At 40.8% G+C, this 14,126-nt stretch overlaps 1 protein-coding gene across 2 annotated transcripts in view; it reads left to right on the forward strand.

Annotated features, from left to right (window-relative positions):
• The first annotated feature begins 6,472 nt into the window (after positions 1-6,472).
• EYA3 (EYA transcriptional coactivator and phosphatase 3) overlaps positions 6,473-14,126 on the forward strand; it is a 98,812-nt gene continuing 91,158 nt past the window's right edge. For both annotated transcript variants that reach the window (XM_058718418.1, XM_058718419.1), the window contains exon 1: positions 6,473-6,605. The gene's annotated coding sequence lies outside the window, so the exon portion shown is untranslated. The remainder of the gene's footprint in view (positions 6,606-14,126) is intronic.

The following is a 14,126-nucleotide window of genomic DNA, read 5'->3' on the forward strand; positions in this document are numbered from 1 at the left end:
TGATCTCACAGTTTGTGAGTTGGAGCCCCACACTGGGCTCTCTACTGTCAGCACAGAGCCTGCTTTGGATCCTCTGACCTCTCAATCTGCCCTATCCCGCTCCCGTGCTTTCTCTTTCAAAAATCAATAAACATTAAAAAAAAAAAAACAACAAAAAAACCTGAGTTTTGTACAAGAATCATCCTCTGTAAAGCAAGAGATCTTGGATGTTTCCAAATGATACTGATTTGTTAGGGGAAAAATGTGCACAATAACAGTAACCATGTGGGTTAAGATGCCTGAGGGTAAAATGAAGATAATATACTCAGGAGCCTGGAAATGCTTTGCTCTGAAGACAGTAATGGTTACTGCTTATCTTAAAAATGTGAGTTTATTCCACTTCAAAGTCTTCTTACTGGTGGAAATTTGGACCAAACTGTGAAAATGACTCTAATACCATGTAGGGCCAAGTAGGCATAAAGTGACCCACATTCTTGTTACGGCAATGATTAGATTGTTATAGATTGCTTTTTTAAAAAAAGTTTTTATTGAAATTCCAGTTAGTTAACGCAGAGTTGTAATATTAGTTTTAGGTATACAATATAGTGATTCAACACTTCCATACAACACCTGGTACTTACCACAAGCGCACTCCTTAATCCTCGTCACATTTTAACCCCATCCTCCTCCCTTCTGGCAACCATCAGTTTGTTTTCTGTAGTTAAGAGTCTGTTTCTTGGTTTGCCTCTCTCTCCTTCCCCCCCCCCCCCTTTGCACCTTTGTTTTGTTTCTTAAATTTCACATCGGAATGAAATCACTTGGTATTTGTCTTTCTCTGACTGACTTATTTCGCTTAGCATAATACTCTCTAGCTCCATCCATGTCATTGCAAAGGGTGTGATTTGATTCTTTTTATGACTGAGGAATATTCCATTGTATCTATATGGATCCTCTTTATCCATTCATCAGTCGATGGACACATGAACCGTTTCCATAATCTGGTTATTGTAGATCATGTTGCTACAAACACTGGGGTACGTGTATCCCTTTGAATCGGTATTTTTGTATCCTTTGGATAAACACCTCATAGTGCGATTGCTGGATTGTAGGGTAGTCTATTTTATGTTGCTTTTAAAAAAATTAGTTACTGTGGTAAACAACACATATCACAAAATTTACTATCTTCGTCATTTTATTTTTTTATAATTTTTTTTAACGTTTATTTATTTTTGAGACAGAGAGACAAAGCATGAATGGGGGAGGGTCAGAGAGAGGGAGACACAGAATCTGAAACAGGTTCCAGGCTCTGAGCTGTCAGCACAGAGCCCGACGCAGGGCTTGAACCCACGGACGGTGAGATCATGACCTGAGCCGAAGCCGGACGCCCAACCGACTGAGCCACCCAGGCGCCCCTATTTTTGTCATTTTAATTGTGTAGTTCAGCGTATGCCAAACAACGATTTCCCTCTGTCCCCTCCCTCTAGCCCCTGGCAACCACTACCCCTTTCTACATTTATACATTTGACTACTTTAGATATGTCGTGTAAGTGGAATCATACAGTATTTGTTCTTTTGTGACTGGCTTATTTCACTTAGCATGTCCTCAAGTGTCATCCCTATCGTAGAAGGTGACAGGATTCCCTTCCGTTCTAAGGATCCATGGTATTCTGTTGTACCTATGTACCACATCTTGTTTATACATTCATCTGCTGATGCACACTTGGGTTACTCCCACCTCTTGGCTATGTGAAAAATGCTACCATGAACACAGGTGGACAAATATCTCTTTGACACTCGGCTTTCAATTCTTTTGGATATATTCACAGAAATGGGAGTGCTAGATCATACGGTAATCCTATATTTATCCCACCAACTGTACATTGCTTTTAGAGGTTCAACTGTCATGTGTATAATAAGATATTGCCTTAAGTGCAATAGAGAAGTGAACAGAAACAAAACCCAGACTGCTCTGCTTCAGATGTATTAGTCAGGAGAGTTCAAATGGATAACCGTTAACAAAACACTGGTCATACATTCCTTATGTCTTGTTTTATTTTTTAAATACTTATCTATTTACTTTGAGAGAGAGAGCACGCGAGCGAGAGCAGGAGAGGGGCAGAGAGAGGGGGAGAGAGAATCCCAAGCAGTCTCCACACTCAGTGGACATAGGGCTCAATCTCATGACTGTGAGATCATGGCCTGAGCTGAAATCGAGAGTCAGATGCTTAACTGATTGAGCCACCCAGGCACCCCTTGATTTACATTTTGGATGTGTTTGGAAAGACCTGGCTATAGGAGCACCTGGCTGGCTCAATTGGAAAAGCACACAACTCTTGATCTCAGGTCATGAATTCGAGGCCCACGTTGGGTGTAGAGGTTACTTAAAATTAAATAAATAAAATTTAAAAAAAAATCTGGCTATAATATTTTAGACTATTTAAAAAAAATTTTTAATGTTTATTTTTGAGAGAGAGAGAGACAGAGTGTGAGCAGGGGAGGGGCAGAGAGAGAGGGAGACACAGAATCAGAAGCAGGCTCCAGGCTCTGAGCTGTCAGCACAGAGCCCAACGCAGGACTCGAACTCACAAGCTGTGAGATCATGAGCTGAGCCAAGGTCGAACACTCAACCGAGCCACCCAGGCGCCCCATTTTAGACGATTTTAATAGCCTTTCTTATGTATTGAATTTTGAATGTAATATTTGAAATATTTCAAATCTACAAAAAATAACAAGCATTTAAGCATCTAAACTCAACTTGAACAAAACCATATTTTTTTGGCATATTTCTTTATATCTGTCCCCGAGAGTGGTACATAGGTCAGGAAAAAAAGAAAACAATAAACATTTCCACTTCTACTAACTATGATAGTAAGTGAAGATGCCTGAAATCAGAGAAAGGAAACTAACTAGTAAGTAAAACGAATTCATACGTGGCTACCTGTTTCTCTTCCTGTAGTTTGAGAGAAATCATGGGCTCTGAAGTCACACAGATCTGGGTTCAAGCCTTGGGTTTGCTTCTTGCCAGTTGTGTGGCCTTGAGCAAGTTCCTTAACCTATCTGTGCCTCAGGTTTTTAATCTGTAAAATGGAGCTAGTCATAATACTCCCTAAGTTTGTTGGGAGGATTGAAAAAGAAACATGAGCACTTATATATTTACCATGTAGAGTAAGAAACACACAGCCAATCTTCAATAAATATTAGTAATTACTGATTTTATGTATTGAGCACCTACTGTATGCCAATCACTCTTCTAGAACTGAGACGTCAGCAGGGAACAAGAGAGATAAAGACCCCCATGGTGCTTACTTTCTAGTGATGGACAATAAACAAATGAGGTAATTTCAGATAGTGAGAGGGATCATGAAGAAAAAGCATGGGGAGACAGGAGCTACTTTAGACAGCAGCCAGGAGGCCATGGGAGGCCTATGGGAAGACTTCAAAGGTGAAATTTAACTGAGAGTAGCAGAGGGGCGCCTGGGTGGCTCAGTTGGTTGAGCGTCCAACTTCTGCTCAGGTCATGATCTCACTGCTGTTGAGTTCAAGCCCTATATCAGGCTCTGTACTGACAGCGTGGAGCCTGGAGCCTGCTTCAAGTTCTGTGTCTCAGTCTCTTTCTCTCTGGCCCTCCCCTGCTCATGCTCTCTCTCTCTCTCTCTCTCTCTCAAAAATAAATAAACATTAAAAATTTTTTTTGTAAAAATGAGAGTAGCAGAAGGAAGCAATCATTGGAAAGTTTGGGGAAGAGTGTTCAAGAGAAGAGGAACGGTACGTGCTTAGGCTCTGAGCTAAGAAAGTTTGTATAGGAAAAAAGGACAGGGAGACTGGAACTGTATGTGAGGGGAAGGGAGGCTGAGCATAACATCTGAGGGGGAGAACAGGTCAAGAGGGCCTTGTGGATCATAGTATAGAGTTTAGATTTTATTCTTTTCTTTTCTTTTTTTTTTTTTAGATTTATCTTATTTTATTTTTATTAAAAAAAATTTTTTTTAATGTTTATTTATTTTTGAGAGAGAGGGGGAGGGCCAGAGAGAGACACACACAGAATCTTAAGCAGTCTCCAGGATTGGGGCTGTCAGCAGAGAGCCCGATGTGGGGCTCGAACTCACGAATCGGGAGATCATGACCTGAGCCGAAGTCTGACGTTTAACCGACTGAGCCACCCAGGCGCCCCTATTTTATTTTATTTTTTAAAGTTTATTTATTTTGAGAGAGAGAGAAACAAGAGAAACACAAGTGAGGATGGGCAGAGAAAGAGAGAGAGAGACAGAGAGAGACAGAGAGAGACAGAGAGAGACAGAGAGAATCCCAAGCAGGCTTCATGCAGTCAGCATGGAGCCTGATGCGGGGCTCCAACTCACAAACCGTGAGATTGTGACCTGAACCAAAGTCAGATGCTCAACCAAATAAGCCACCCAGGCACACCTAGATTTTATTCTTAAAGGATTGTGAAGACATCGGAGGGTTTTTATTGTTAGTAGATACAGCAGTCTTTACTCTGGGGAGGAATTTATGCACTTTCCTGTGACTCTGTTCTAGAATTATGCATACTACACACTTTCAGAGTAACTTTTCTGGGGATACCACATTGGTTATTCACGGGCTCCCCCTGGTGGAAATGGTGGCTCAGTTTGCATGGTTTCAGATGAGCAAAAGCAAATAAATGGGCAATTTATCCTTTCAGTCAACAAACATATTGGGCAACTACAATGTGCTAGGCTCTGATGCTGAAATACATCCGTGAACAAACACAGACATCTCCTGGAGCTTACATTTTGGTGTGTATGTGCGGGAGAAAGACATTTAACCAAATTCATCAGCAAATTGTTAGATGGGATAAATGTTATTCGAGAAAAAATAAGTAGGAAACTGGGCTAAAAATTTTGGGGAGGGTGATGGTGCTTCAGGTTTAAATACAGTGGCAGGGGGATGCCTGGGTGGCTCAGCTGGTTTAGGCGTTGAACTCTTGGTTGCAGCTCAGGTCATGATCTCATTATTCGTCAGTTCAAGTCCCACATCAGGCTCCATGCTGACAGTGTGGAGCCTTCTTGAGATTCTCTCTCTCCCCCTCTCTCTGCCTCTCACTCTCTCTCAAAATAAAACAAACAAACAAAAATAAATAATACAAATACAGTGGCAAGGAAGTTCTCATTGAGAGGGTAACATTTGAACAAAGATGTAAAGGAGGTGACCTGGTGAATGATGCAGGTGTTTGGGGGAAGAGATTCCAAGCAGAGATCAGCAAGCATGAAGGTCCTGAGTTCATGTGCAGGTTTGAGGAATAGCAAAGAGCCCAATGTGCCTTGACGTGGTGGTATAATGGAGAGTAGGAGATAAGGTTAGTTGTACTCGGGGGTGGGTAGGTAGTGTCACGTCTTGAGGGTCCTCTAGGGCAGTACAAGGATTTTTTGTTTTCACTTGGAAACAGGAATCCATTGGAGCGGGGACAGGATCTGCTTAAGGTGTTAACAGAAGCCTGTTGATGTTGTATTAATAGATTGTGGAAAAGGAAGGGTATAAAAAGAGCAGTCTCACATCGACTGTGGCTTGTACCAGTAGAGGCAGTAAATGGTCAGATTCTGAACAAATTTTAAAGGCAGATTATGCAGAACTCACTGATGAATTAGATGAAGGGTGTGAAAGAGAGGAGTCAAGGATCTCAATAATTGATATTACTTAATAAGTTGTCATAGGAAGAGGTGATCAAAGAGTATACAGCCCAAAAAGTGTAGAAAAGAAGTATTTTAGTTTAAAAACAGTGTGTAACTTTTCTGGATTTTGTGTTATTTGTGAAGCTTTAAAATTTGTAATTTGTAATTTCTTTTCTCACTCCAAAGACTCATTTTTACACCTAATATTGTATTTGTAATTTTGGATTTTCTTTAACAGGGCCCTCAAATTGAATAAATTTCAGGTCTCCACATGCCTGAATTCAACCCTGCTCCTATTTGGGTAGTAACTTAAAGTTAGTGAAGCATCTATAAATTTTGTTTCTGATAAAATTATCACATAAAATAGCGTGCACGCAAGAGAAGTTACTGTAAGACCAATAGATGTTGGGAATAAACCAATATTGGGTTCGCCTCCCCACCAGCGTCTTCCAAAACTTCCCACTCATTCTTCCTCCCGCACTTTTTCTAAAACTACCACATACAACCAGCATTTCTTCTCACGATCGCTTTAGGGAGGCAAGCATTACATGCATTCTAAAAGCCTTTCTAAAAATATGAAAGCGTTAAGTTTTTGTTTTTTTTTGTGTTTTTGTCGTGGTTGCTTGCGCCGCAGAAGCACCACCAGTTCCTGGGCGAAGCAAGAAATCAACCCCTCAGCCCTAAGCCCCTCCGAGGCGCGCGGTGGGGCGTAACCAGGGGCGGAGCTCCCAGAACGGCGGAGTGGGCGGGATCTAGGCTCCTCCCTGCCCCGCCCCGCCCCGTGAGGCCTGACACATGCGCCCAGAGGCTTCTGGTGGAAGGAGGTGTGGATTGTGAGGTGACCCTGGCCGCTGACTTCCGGTTCCTAGGGATGCGCATCCGGGTCACGCTAACGCCGCGGTTTCCTCCATCCGCTGGGTTCTGCTGTGGGTCTGGACCAGTACCCATGTCCTGCTCTGGGGCCTCTGCAACCTTAGGGTGAGTCACCGCCGCGACAGGGTCAGAGTGCGGCCGGTAGAGTACAGCCCGTACGGGGACGGGTCAAGAGTTCTGTCCCGGTCCCTGTGGGTGGGGGTTTTCTTTGCCTGTCCCTTGTCCCTGCAGTGCTTCCCTCACTTCAGCCCTTTCCCTCGCCGGCCTCGACTCTTTCACCTCCCCCTTAGCTTTGCTGGCCTCCGCGCACCTCTCGCCTCGCTGTTTTTCTCATCCCCCCGTTACAAGCCCGGGTTTCTTGCCTTTCGCCTCAGCGCTTCCCTCACCACTGCCTCTCGCTTTTTCCCTTGCTTCTCACGTTAGCACCTCCCGGGGTTCTCGCTGTTCTTTCCCGCAGCAGGACGGCCCACCTCCTCATTGTGCTTCCCCTCCTCCACTGCGAAACTGAGCTCGTCTCTCTAGGGTCGTAGGTCCGGCCCCCCAACTTCCGTCACCTTCGATCCCTGTCCCCTCCCGGGACTAGTAGGTGACATCTGTGCTTCGCCTGGGGTTCTCCCGCCTTTTCTTAGCTAGAGAAGGGCTTAGCCAAAGCCCCAGTGTCGGCCGATTCATCCGGCTTGGGGGAAGTTTTGCCTTGGGGCGTTGTGTTAGACTCTGGTAGCTTCCGTAGTTAGGGAACAACAAAGGCGTTCCCTTTTTCTTCGCTGGAGCACAGTTTGGGGGGCTCTCTCTGGAGCAGGCTAACAGGTGGCAGGCACACGGAACAGCTAGCGATTGGGCTTGTGTGGTCTTGTTAACTGACAGGCCATGAGGACGTGCTGTCATTTTTGTGTTTTCTGCCCCATGAGAGTGGATGTGCACAGCTGAGGCAAAAATGCGGACGATCAGCTCTGTGTTCTGCATGGGCTTTACTTACAAGGACAGGTGCTATGACAGAAGACAAGAGTTTCTTGGGAGATTTTTAGCCCCAGATTTACAAGCTCCTTGCCAGAAATTTTAGAGTTACTGAAACGTTTTCTGCCAAAGAGTGCACTCTAGTAGTTTCAGAGTACGTTTTCATTAATTGAACTCCGTGTGCAAATGTATCTTTATCTTTAACCTCTTACAGATGGTTTCTTCGTTTTTACCGTGTTGACAAGTTTTCTGTTTTTCTTCCTGTTTCTTCATAAGCCAGACATTACACTACTTTATTACTTCGACTGTTCTTTTATTTTTTCCTTACTGTTTCCACCTTGGTCTTTTTTTTTTTTTTTAATGTTTATTTTTGAAAGATTGATAGAGGGGCGCCTGGGTGGCTCAGTCGGTTAAGCGTCCGACTTCGGCTCAGGTCACAATCTCACGGTCTGTGAGTTCGAGCCCCGCGTCGGGCTCTGGGCTGATGGCTCAGAGCCTGGAGCCTGCTTCCGATTCTGTGTCTCCCTCTCTCTCTGCCCCTCCCCCATTCATGCTCTGTCTCTCTCTGTCTCAAAAATAAATAATTAAAAAAAAAAAAAAAAAGAAAGAAAGATTGATAGAGTGCGAGCGGGGAGGGGCAGAGAGAGGGAGGGAGACACAGAATCCCAAGCAGGCTCCAGGCTCTGAGCTGTCAGCGCAGATGCCCACGGGGGCTCGAACTCACCACTGCCAGATCAAGGCCTGAGCGAAGTCTGACGCTTAACCAGCTGAGCCATCCGGGCGCCCCTCCACCTTAGTCTTAAAAACCATTGTTTTCCCGGGGCGCCTGGGTGGCGCAGTCGGTTAAGCGTCCGACTTCAGCCAGGTCACGATCTCGCGGTCCGTGAGTTCGAGCCCCGCGTCAGGCTCTGGGCTGATGGCTCGGAGCCTGGAGCCTGTTTCCGATTCTGTGTCTCCCTCTCTCTCTGCCCCTCCCCCGTTCATGCTCTGTCTCTCTCTGTCCCAAAAATAAAATAAAAAATGTTGAAAAAAAATTAAAAAAAAAAAAAAAAAACATTGTTTTCTCATTTGAGAGTTAGGTTTCTCTTAAATTTTTAAAGTTTCTCTGATGGCTTTTAGTCACCTCCAAGATGAAGAGATTGGACTTAATAGGGGTTAGTGTCTCAGATTTTGTGATCCGAGGTATATTTTGAGACACAGCGTTGGATAATTTTTATTTTTGTTTTTCCAGTGTTTGTGGTGTATGTCTGGCATTTGATTGCAAATACTTTTATGTGATCTGCTTTTGAAATATAAATTGTGCTCTGAGATTTAGTATTTAAGTGAAGTGTCTGCTTCACGTTTGACTGGTGAGTTAGAGAAAAGTTTCTCTCATTATATGATGAATATACATACACAAGCATAGCATAGACCTTGCTCATTCCAGAATGGGGCTGCTCCCTTCAGCTATTTTTAGCAAGGGACTTTGGAGCTTGGCCATATTAGTCCTAAGAAGCCACAGAGAAGGACCCTTTGGGTGGTTTTCAGTCCTTATCTAACTGCTGAGGGAAGCCCTTTGGAAAGCTCTTTACCCATACCTTCTCCCCAGCACCTACATTGGAAACTCCAGCTTCTGTTCAACCTGGGTCTCCTCATTTCACATCCTTAAAAACTAACCCCAGTGAGTATGGGCTGACTCCCTCTAACTGCTTCTTTACCTCTAAGTTTGTGGGGTTTTTTTTTTTTTTTTTTTTTTTTTTTTTGCCATGGGCACTCCATAGATAGATTTATATTTGGATTGATGCAAGACCATCTTTCCACATTCTTCTGAACTTTCTATTTCTTGAGCATGTCTAAGTCTAAACGTAGATGGATTTCTACAGATTACAGCTGGAGGGTTCTGTAGAGCTCAAACTTACCCTTTTATTTTACAAATAAGGAAATCAAGACTTAAAGAATTGGTGATTTTTCCAAGGTCAGTTTTTACAAATACAGAAGTCTTGTACTCAGAGTCATGCACCCAGAGAAGTGGGTTTTAGTTCTCTCAAAGTTGTAGGCCAGAGAGCACAATGTAGTATTTAGTGGTTCATTTCTTCTTTTTTTTTTTTTTTTTTTAAGTTTATTTATTTGTTTTTGAGAGAGAGAGAGTACAGGGGAGGGGCAGAGAGAGAAGGAGGGAGAGAATCTCAAGTAGGCACTGTACTGGCAGCACAGAGTGGGGCTCGAACTCACAAACTGAGATCATGACCTGATCCAAAGTCAGTTGGAAGCTTAACCTACTGAGCCACCCAGGCGCCCCTAGTGGTTCATTTCAATACATTTGTGCCATAGGAATGAATTCTAGGAGAAGGAATTTATGACAGATTTTTAAATTCAAGGCTGCCTTCACAGATGGCCCCTAGAAAGAAACTGTTGTGCAGAAGTAAAAGTTGAAAAGTCTTAGGGAGTCTTTTTCTCTCTTTTCTTCTAAAATCATTTTAGCCCATTATGATATGAATGCTGCATAAAAGCCTTTACATGAACATCCTGTGGTCTCATTGGAGCATTTGTGTTTGTGCTCCTGTCTTCCTACCAAACGCTAATAGACTTTCTAATTTCTGAAAAGTGTGCATGTCCTACCCAGCTTCCAAACAACAACAAAAATTATCACTAGAGACAGCTTAGTGTATGTGTTTGGAAAGCTCAGGAGAGGAATTGATGTCAGTTTTCCATAGAAATTTCTCCTTTAGTTTGGCAGTCTTATTTTGTAACCCTGAGGACTCCATTTAAAATAAATTTCTCATATTAGTTTATGCATACCAGGTTTTCTGTTTTTATTTGGTTCAATTATTTTTGATTATTTTTTGTCATTTTACTTGTTACTGTATGTTGTTTTACATATTTAAACTTTTATTCTTGAACCCTAGGATATGTTTTAAGGAAAATGCAGCTTTAAAAATATAAGAAACAAAGTACACCCACACCACATCCTTACCTTGTGGTGTGATGGTTTCTATGACCTACCTAAACCACTTCATAACTTCGTTCTTTTTGTTTTGCTTTCAGATAAAAGGCTGATAGAACTTCTTTTTCGGTAGTTGTCTAAGAGATTTTTGTGTTCTACATATAACAAGAAGATACCTTAACTTATGTGTATTTTAAATGGAGGAAGACTAGTTCAAAATAGTTAACGTAGAATAATTCAACATAGAAATAATTCAAAGTGGGGCGCCTGGGTGGCTCAGATGGTTAAACGTTGGACTCTTGATTTCGGCTCAGGTCATGATCTCATGGTTTGTGAGATTGAGCCCGGCTTTGGGCTTCATGCTGACAGCACAGAGCCTGCTTGGGATTCTCTCCTCCCTCTCTTCCCCTCCCCTTGCTCTCCTGTGCATGCTCTTTTTCTCTCTCAAAATAAATAAACATTTTTTTTAAAAGTTCAAAATGCATTTAAGAATATTAGGAAAAGCTTATTCTTCCCCTACATTCATTTATATTAGGGGGTTAATTATATTTGTAATAAAGTTGAAAATAGGTGGACTTTCTGCCAATTAACTTAAAAATACAGGTGTATGTTCTTATACAGAATATATGGCTTAAGCTACCAACTGCCTTATTATTAATATGTCTTATTGACAGAGAACATAAATAATGGAGCAGAAACCACATCATCATCTCAATATTTTTATTTGGTCCCATCAACCTAAGTCCTAAGGTATCTAATTATTAAATGTAAAAATAATTAGAGTATCTTCTTTATTTGTAGTATATTTAAAAACATATTTGAAATATGGACTTCATAAAATTTTATGTTTTTAAGAAAACTTTACTGTTTTCTTCTTTTAAATATGTAGTTGTAGTTTACCTTTTTTTTTTTTTTTTTAAGTAATTTCTATGCTCAATATAGGGCTTGAACTCATAACCCTGAGATTATCAAGAATCATATACTCCACCGACTGAGCCGGCCAGGTGCCCCATAGTAGTATTTTAAATCAAAAAAGGAAATGTATAAGTAGTCCTAACCTTTCAACATCCATTGAAATTGTAAAACTCATGATTTAAAACTTTTAACAAAATAGGAATAGAGGAAACATACCTCAGTATAACAAAGACCATATGTGACAAACCCGTCACAAACATAGTCAACTGCTTTTTCTCTAAAATCAGGAACAAGACAAGGATGTCCATTCTCACCATTTTTATTCAACATAGTATTGAAGTCCTAGCCACAGCAATTGGGCAGAAAAAGGAAAAGAAAATGTATCCAAGTTAGTAAGGGAATAAGTTAAACTGTTACTGTTTGCAAGTGACCTAATTCTACCTGTAGAAAACCTAAAGTCTCCACAAAAAACTGTTACAATTAATGGATTAAGTAAATTTGCAAGATAAAATATCAGTATACAAAAATCTGTTGCATTTCTACACACTGATAATGAACTATCAAAAAAGAGTAACTGAGGGGCTCCTGGGGGGCTCAGTTGGTTGGGCGTCTGACTTTGGCTCAGGTCATGATCTTGCAGTCCATGAGTTCGAGCCCTGCATCGGGCTCTGTGTTGACAGCTCAGAGCCTAGAGCCTGCTTCAGATTCTGTGTCTCCCTCTTTCTCTGCCTCTCCCCTGCTCACACTCTGTCTCTCTCTCTCTCTCTCTCTCTCTCTCAAAAAAAAAAGATTAAAAAAAGAAGAAGAAGAACTGAGAAAACAATCCCATTTACAATGGCATCAAAAATAATAAAATGTCTAGGAGTAAATTTAACCAAGGAGGTGAAATACCTGTACACAGAAAACTGTAAGACATTGATTAAAAAACTGAAGATGTAGGATGTAGGGGTGCCTGGGTGGCTCAGTCAGTTAAGTGTCCGACTTCGGCTTGAGTCATGATCTCACGTTTTGTGAGTTCGAGCCCCACGTCAGGCTCTGTGCTGACAGCTCAGAGCCTGGAGCCTGCTTTGGATTCTGTGTCTCCCTCTCTCTCTCTGCCCCTTCCCCGCTTATGCTCTGTCTCTTTGTGTCTCTTAAAAAATAAATAAAGATTAAAAAAATTTTTTTTTAATAAAAAATAAAAAAACTGAAGATGTCATAAATAAATGGAAAGATAGTCCATGCTCATATACTGGAAGAACTAATATTGTTACAATGTCCATACTACCCAAAGTAATCTACAGATTCCAGTGGCATTTTTCATAGAACTGGAACAAATGATTCCAAAATTTGGGTGGAAAAATTAAAAAAACAAAACAAAAAGAAAAATAAAAAAATAGTACTTAATATCTTACAGATCTTACTACCGATTGTGTTGGATGCACTTTAACTTATCAGCTTGGTTAATATTTGTATATTTCTTTTAGCAAGTTTCTTTTGGGTACCTACTGTGTACAGTTTTATTAATACGTATATAGGCTGTTCATGTGAACTAGGTAGCATTATACATAAGGCTGGCGTTTACACTTAAATCCTGAATTTGGTTTTCTTTGTACATATTTGAATTAAACCATAAGATTTAACATAACCTGTATCACCAGGGTGTAGAAAAAAAAGAAGAAAATATAATTAGAATTAAAATAAGCTTAATCCTAAGAAAATGTCACTTCTCAGTGACAATTGTATATGATTTTTTTAAGCTAGATTTTGTGATTTTCTATTGTTTTCAAAACAGTGATTTCTCATCATTATTTTATTTTAAGGTTCTTACATTAATTTGCATCACTGTTTAAAATCATATTGTTTTTTTATAGGTACAATTAAATAAATTTCATTTGGGAAACTTTTGCAACTGAACTGTAAAAGTCTGTATTGGTAAAACAGTAAAAAATAAAAGCAGCTTTATATAGCGCTTACTATGTGCCAGGAACTACTCTGAGTGGTTTACATACATGAACTCCTTAAGCTGTACAACACTGTGAAGTAAATACTGTTCTTATCTCCATTTTACCAATGAGGAAACAAAGGCATGGAAGTTACATAACTTGCCCAAAGTAACACAGCTAGTTAGCCAGAGAGCTGGATTTGAACTTAATTTTTCTGGCTTTAGAGTTCATGACCTTTTTGTACAGCGTTTTACTAATTTAGTGATTTCTTCCTTTGTAGGTTAAGGTTAAAAATCCAGTTTGCCGGAAACTGTTATCAGAGGACCACTTTGGGCTTGGGAACCTTAGAGAGGAGTTTTACATGGGCTGGCCTAAGGCAAATTGCAAACCCTTTTACCACCTGTGTTTCTTAGATGGCAAAAATCATGTATTATAAAAGGAAAGCAGGACTATATCTTTCCCTCTTTAAAAAATTATTGTGTGGAAGTTGGTTACTTTTGAGTTATTTGGAGAAAAGGTAGCATATTTAATAAAATGTATTCTATATTACTAAAATGTCTTCCTCTTTTTATTTTTTTAATGTTTATTATTTTTGAGAGAGAGAGAGTGAGAGAGACAGAGCGTGAGTGGGAGAGGGGCAGAGAAAGAGGGAGACAAAGAATCAGAAGCAGGTTCCAGGCTGAGCTGTCAGTGGGGTTCGAGCACACAAGCCATGAGATGATGAGTTGAGCTGAAGTCCGATGCTTAACTGACTGAACCACCCAGGCGCCCCTAAAATGTCCTACCTCTTGATCTTATTATACTTCCTTTCTTTGATCTGCAGAGTATTAAATTTATGTAATAGTCTTAAACTCTAAATCTTAATGTGTCCACTATGAATTTAACAACTTTGAAATATGAAATAGAAAA

Source organism: Neofelis nebulosa, chromosome 2 (genome assembly GCF_028018385.1).
Source record: "Neofelis nebulosa isolate mNeoNeb1 chromosome 2, mNeoNeb1.pri, whole genome shotgun sequence".
Lineage (NCBI taxonomy): Eukaryota > Metazoa > Chordata > Mammalia > Carnivora > Felidae > Neofelis > Neofelis nebulosa.